The sequence below is a fragment of the Leuresthes tenuis genome, unplaced genomic scaffold (genome assembly GCF_036924035.1).
Source record: "Leuresthes tenuis unplaced genomic scaffold, fLeuTen1.0.hap1 SCAF_19, whole genome shotgun sequence".
In the NCBI taxonomy this organism is placed as follows: domain Eukaryota; kingdom Metazoa; phylum Chordata; class Actinopteri; order Atheriniformes; family Atherinopsidae; genus Leuresthes; species Leuresthes tenuis.
The window spans coordinates 29,218,437-29,225,242 of record NW_027325373.1 but is presented as its reverse complement, the minus strand read 5'-3'; the positions used below and the strand labels follow the sequence as shown (position 1 = coordinate 29,225,242).

The following is a 6,806-nucleotide window of genomic DNA, read 5'->3' as shown; positions in this document are numbered from 1 at the left end:
ACCTGCCAGTAGCCTGATGTTAAGTCCAATGTGCTGAAGTACTTGGCAGTGGAGAGCGTGTCTAGAGTGTCCTGGATGCGTGGTAAGGGATAAGCGTCCTTGATAGTCCGTTCATTTAAAGGTCGGTAATCCACACATAACCGTGAGCTCTGATCTTTCTTTCTTACCATGACGATCGGTGCGGCCCAGCTGCTGTTGCTGGGTTGGGCTACACCGTTCTCAAGGCTTTGCTGCACCTGTTGGTCTGCTGCAAGCTGTTTGTCACTGGCCATCCTGCGTGGCGGCTGTTTTATAGGTGGCCCAGGGGTGGTCAGGATATCGTGCTGCACAAGGCTAGTGCGGCCGAGATCGGTGGGCCCCGTGGAGAACACGTTGCTGTATGATTGCAGCAGGCTGGCCACCCTTCTATGGTCATCCTCTGACAGGCTGGCACAGCTCTCAGTGTAAAGGGACTGCAGGTGACTGGGGAAAGAAACAGAGTCAGAATTAAAAGGCTCGGACACTGTTAAGGCCTCCCTTTGCTGAAGCTCTACCTCTCCCATAACCTTTGCTGGCTGAAGGAGGCCGGCCACAGACCCTTTCATTAGCGTGACAGGTGCAGTGCCAGGGTTGAAGACTCTGATGGGGATGTTGGTTGATTGCCGCGTCCGAACAACAATGTGGGCCACTAACACATGGTGCTTTTCGATGAAACTTTTGGTTGGGCTCAACATCATGTCTCCACTAGCTGCATGGCGGAGGCGGGCCGTGCCGGGCACTACATATTCACAACCCGACGCTAACACAGTTGTGCGGGCCACTCTGACAATATGCACCTGAAGCTGGTGGTTTGGGTTAAAACGGGGTACCTTTTCACCGAAGAGGGTTATCTCTCTGTGACCATAGTCCAGGTGGGCACGTGCCTGCCGCAGAAAAGGGTGCCCCAGGATAACCTCGGTGCCTTCAGCCGTGTCAGCTATGATGAAATTCACATTGGTAATCCTGCTTGCCACGAGCACTAGCAGACTGACTTCCCCCATGACTGTCAAGCCCTTGGGCCCGATGCCCTGTAAGACCTGTGCAGTGGACGGCTGAATCTGGGGTCTGGACTCGACAGGAATAGAGTCAAAGTGGTGGAGAGGCAGCACATTTCTCTGAGCAGCAGAGTCTAGCAGAGCACACATTTCCAGTCCATGTACTAGTATTTTAACACTCATTTCACCTTCCAGGCCGCTGGTGCAGGTAACCACGGTGCCGGGACGGAGAACTGGGGTCAGGTCGACACTCGGGGTGTGCGGTTTGGGTCGACGAGGAGAAGGGCAGTTCCTCTGTATATGTCCTACACCCGAACAGTTGTGACAGATGATCTCGGCTGAGGTCATCTCAACATTTCTGTTTTTCTTTGGCAGCCACTGCTGGCGAAATCTCGGTTTCCTGTTTGTTGGGTTGGAGGACCTCATAACTTCCCCTCCTAGTTCATCACACAGCATCACACCTGTATCTTCGCGTACCGTTGCTGCCCTGGCTCTCCGCTCTGATGAACCGCGTTGACCTGGCTGCATCAGCTGGGTGACCGCTCTGGCAGCCCTTCTGGTCGTCTCGTACCGGTGTGCTACTTCGTATCCTCTGGCCAGGGTGCGTGGCTGCTCCTCCAGTAGTCTTTGAACCACTTCAGCATCAGCCAAGGCGTTAGTGAAGATCTCCACACTGATGGCGTCCTGTTCCCGCTCTGTACGATCTGCATACACAATGGAAACTTTTTCGTAGATATCATCCCTCAGACTGTGCAGAGCCTCACTCGTCCCTCTCACTCTCTGTCTCAGTTCAATGCCTATGGCTGCTGCATGCTCCGAACATGGCCCATAGGCGGCATCCACTTCATCCACAATACACTGGTAACTCCACCGAGTAGATCTGGGGTTTTTGTGGACAATAGCACCAGCAGCACCAGTCAGGCTAAATCTGAGCTGCACGGCCATGGTCTTCTCTGACCAGTGGTTGGCCTGAGCACAGCTCTCAAACAGGTAGAGAAAGCCTTTCCATGACCCCGACCCATCAAAACGACCTGGCTGTAAGGTGGGGATTCTCTCTCTCTGCCCATACTGTTCATCATCGCTACTGTCCATAAAATCACCGCCACACATCATGTGAGAGGAAGGACGTTGTGGGGCAGGCTCGGCCCTTCTCCAGCTAGGCTGTGAATATCCTCTGGAGTCATGCTCTTTACCCCGGTGAAATGGTGCATCACTGGGAGGGGCAGAGTAACAACCATTAGCCCGTTCTGCATAAACGTGTCTCACAGACTGGGACATACAAGGTGTGAAGGGGGGCACAGAAGACTGGGAGACTGGTGTATGGGCCAGAGTGGCTGGGTTCATGCTGGCATGCACATTGTTTGCAGGGGAAAAGGGGTTCGCTGGCCATCCATCAAAAGTCTGTTTAAAGTCATTGTTCATGTCGTAATGTACGGCTACAGCTGGGGTAGAAACCATATTTCCAGGGCCAACCCAACAGTATTGAGGGGGAACCATAGACTCACCGACCGCTGCGCCTTCCTGCTTTGCTGGCGTGTGGAAGGGATTAGTCAGGGCTGAGGGTGGTGGGGTCGGTAGCCATGTCCCGCTGAGCAGCGCTGTCTTTGGACGGGCTGCCGCTTCTCCTGCGGCTAGCTCCGTTGCTCCGGCGGTTAGCTCCATGCTAACTAGAAACGGGTTATAACTCTCCCCGCCGGCGACACATCTGCTGCCAGTTGAATCAACAGAGTCCGTTATGTCCATTAAAAACGGATTGGTGCTTACGTTTGGGCTAATGAGCTCCCCGTGTCTTTCAAAAAAATTGCCGCGTGTCGCCATGCTCTCTCGCGTTCACAGCTCTTCTTCTCACTTTTAGCCAACTTTTAAGTCCCGGACGAGCCCCCAGTGTTACCTTCTTAACCCCCTGCCTCCGAACCGTAGTAAGGAGCTGGTCTTTATTTTCTGGCTCGTTACCGGTAACTGGCAATCGTAGGGTCCGGGCCAAAGTGTGGGGCGAAATGAGAACGGAGTCAAGGCTTTTTTGTGCGAAACGCAGGTTTTATTCGTTTTCTTCCATCAATCTTTTTTTATCGACTCTCTCCCTACACACGTACGTCACACACACACAGACACCGTCTTAAAGGGGCAGGGCTGGACGGTGACACCGTGTTCTGAAGACATGGCAGCAATATGTTTAAGATATCAACGATTTATTGATTTATTGGTGAAACTACTCGTCCCTGGGTGGAGTCGAACCACCAACCTTTCAGTTAACAGCCGAACGCGCTGGCCGATTGCGCCACAGAGACTCTGTCAGCAACATTCACAGCCCTTATAACCCGTATCAACGCGACGTGTATTTGGAATGTTTTGGAGGTGCACGTCAGGCTACGGCGTAGGGGTCCACATCCACGTCGTAGCTACATCGTCGAAATGACGGAGAAGTATAAACTACGTTTTAGAGATCAGTAAGTCTAGAGTGTGCCCTGTGTGGCCTCTGCTACATGCTGAGTCAGCCCAAAGTTGTCCAGAGTGTTACTCAGGTCTTTAGTCCCTTTGTCCTGAGGGTTGTCCATGTGGATGTTAAAATCACCAACAATAATTACACAGTCAAAATCAACACAGATCATAGACAGCAGTTCACTGAGGTCATCAAAAAAGTCTGCACATTATCTGGGGGGCCTGTAAACATTCAGAAACAGGACTCCGGATGAGGCCTTGAGCTGTATAGCCATATATTCAAGGGACTGAAAACTTCCAGGAGATAACTGCTGACACTGAAATGATTCATTAAATAAGACTGCGACCCCTCCTCCTCTCCTGCTCACTCTGGCCTCACTGATAAAACTGTAACCTGGAGGTGTCGACTCAATGAGAACAGCAGCTCTGTTATTTTGGTTAATTAAGAACATTTTCCCAGCTAAATAGACTCATAGATATGAACAGTATCCACAACATTTTATTCTGTCAGCTGACAACAGCAGAAGATTTACCAACAGCTGCTAATGATGAGGGAAATGTTTTCTATTTCCATAAATCACCTTCATTTTTTGTCCTTTTCAGCAGCCGCTGATCACTCCCAACCTCAGAGACCGACTGAGAGTCGACGAGCAGACAGCAGAGGATGGATCAGCGTCTTCTCTAAACTGGGACTAGCAGGAGGATTAATAGCAGTTGCAGTAGCTCTGTTGATTATACTCATCTCGAGTCGTTGTTTCACTAATTCAAACTAAAAATCAGTGCCTGAGAGGCTCCTGCAGAAAAGAACCTTAATAACCTCTAATCATTCCAGTAGATGGTAGTAATGCTCCTCACACAGCTGATGTGTTCGCTGACATCAAACTGTAGTGGTTCACAGGAAGTGATGTTTTTCTTTCTAATGACACAGACAGTCAGTGGGTCTACATGATGAGATTAACTCGATTATAGCTATAGTTGGGTTATGCTCCTTATCTGAGCAAGGGTAATTATCCTTGGATATATGGCGGTGAATGAATCGAATCACTGGTACAAAGCACGTCTCAGTACGACAGGTGGCGCTGTGCCCATTTCATCTATCGCTAATAGAGCAACTTCCGGTTGACGTCTTCACCACCACCACCAACAACAGCAAAACTAAGGCAGAGCAAGATGAAGCTACGTCCTCTACATTTTGTTTGTGATGAGCATGTGCAGACTTTTTTAAGACTTTTTTGATGACCTCAGTGAACTGCTGTCTATGATCTGTGTTGATTTTGACTGTGTAATTATTGTTGGTGATTTTAACATCCACATGGACAACCCTCAGGACAAAGGGACTAAAGACCTGAGTAACACTCTGGACAACTTTGGGCTGACTCAGCATGTAGCAGAGGCCACACAGAATAGGGGGCACACTCTAGACTTACTGATCTCTAAAACGTAGTTTATACTTCTCCGTCATTTCGACGATGTAGCTACGACGTGGATGTGGACCCCTACACCGTAGCCTGACGTGCACCTCCAAAACATTCCAAATACACGTCGCGTTGATACGGGTTATAAGGGCTGTGAATGTTGCTGACAGAGTCTCTGTGGCGCAATCGGCCAGCGCGTTCGGCTGTTAACCAAAAGGTTGGTGGTTCGAGTCCACCCAGGGACGAGTAGTTTCACCAATAAATCGTTGATATGTTAAACATATTGCTGCCATGTCTTCAGAACACGGTGTCACCGTCCAGCCCTGCCACTTTAAGACGGTGTCTGTGTGTGTGTGTGTGACGTACGTGTGTAGGGAGAGAGTCGATAAAAAAAGATTGATCGAATAAAACCTGCTTTCCGCACAAAAAAGCCTTGACTCCGTTCTCATTTCGCCCCACACTTTGGCCCGGACCCTACGATTGCCAGTCAAAATAAAGACCAGCTCCTTACTACGGTTCGGAGGCAGGGGGTTAAGAAGGTAACACTGGGGGCTCGTCCGGGATTTAAAAGTTGGCTAAAAGTGAGAAGAAGAGCTGTGAACGCGAGAGAGCATGGCGACACGCGGCAATGTTTTTGAAAGACACGGGGAGCTCATTAGCCCAAACGTAAGCACCAATCCGTTTTTAACGGACATAACGGACTCTGTTGATTCAACTGGCAGCAGATGTGTCGCCGGCGGGGAGAGTTATAACCCGTTTCTAGTTAGCATGGAGCTAACCGCCGGAGTAACGGAGCTAGCCGCAGGTGAAGCGGCAGCCCGTCCAAAGACAGCGCTGCTCAGCGGGACATGGCTACCGACCCCACCGCCCTCAGCACTGACTAATCCCTTCCACACGCCAGCAAAGCAGGACGGCGCAGCGGTCGGTGAGTCTATGGTTCCCCCTCAATACTGTTGGGTTGGCCCTGGAAATATGGTTTCTACCCCAGCTGTAGCCGTACATTACGGCATGAACAATGACTTTAAACAGACTTTTGATGGACGGCCAGCGAACCCCTTTTCCCCTGCAGTAGCAGAGGCCACACAGAATAGGGGGCACACTCCAGACTTACTGATCTCTTTGGCGCAATCGGCCAGCGCGTTCGGCTGTTAACTGAGAGGTTGGTGGTTTGAGCCCACCCAGGGACGAGCAGGTTTACCGACAGGTCCTTGATAACTTACACATACTGCTGCCATGTCTTCAGAACATGGTCTGCACTTGTCTTTCTATGGGCTGCATCCTCATCCTTCACAACCAAACTGAACATTCTTCCTAATTCTAACCAGTTGTATGTAAATCGAAAGCCAAGCTGTCAGGCTCTGTGGTTATAGTGCTCCAATAACCTTTCATTCCCATTCTCGCCGCTCAAATAAAGATTGGTGGACTGACAACTGGAGGAGTGGTAGTCAACCTCCACGGCTGGCCGAGGTGCCCTTGAGGAGGGCTCCGTGCCCCCCCTGCTCCCCGGGCGCTGTGATTGGCTGTCCCACCGCTCCAGTGTGTGGCATCTGTCTCCATGAGTGTGTGACCCTGTGCATGTGTGTGTTCAACAGGTACCAACCTGGATGGGCCACATGCGGAGGAGTCATTTTAAATTAAATAATTTTAGTTATTTACACATCCCCTATCATTCAAATGGTTATTAGTATGCCATGAGACTAAAGTGAAAGAAAGTTTACCTGTTTTGACAATAATTAAAACCAGATTAATTCTGCGGGAGGCTCCCTGGTGTCAGTTTCTCCTGAAATGCCTCAAGTCAAGATGAAGCACAGGTCTGCTACTCAGGCTTTGTGGACTCTTCTTTTATAATGAACCATTACACAGAAAACTGTGAAAATGTGGTTCCTCCTCTCCAGTACCCCCGAATAGACCTTACCAGGGAGGCTGAGGAGTGTGATCC

General features: G+C 50.2%; 2 non-coding genes across 2 annotated transcripts; one reads left to right on the top strand and one right to left on the bottom strand.

The window, feature by feature from the left end:
- Positions 1-3,227: 3,227 nt before the first annotated feature.
- Positions 3,228-3,301, bottom strand: trnan-guu (transfer RNA asparagine (anticodon GUU)). The gene has a single exon. It is a non-coding gene; the product is annotated as a tRNA-Asn (tRNA).
- Positions 3,302-5,038: 1,737 nt separating this feature from the next.
- trnan-guu (transfer RNA asparagine (anticodon GUU)) lies at positions 5,039-5,112 on the top strand. The gene has a single exon. It is a non-coding gene; the product is annotated as a tRNA-Asn (tRNA).
- The last annotated feature ends 1,694 nt before the right edge of the window (positions 5,113-6,806 follow it).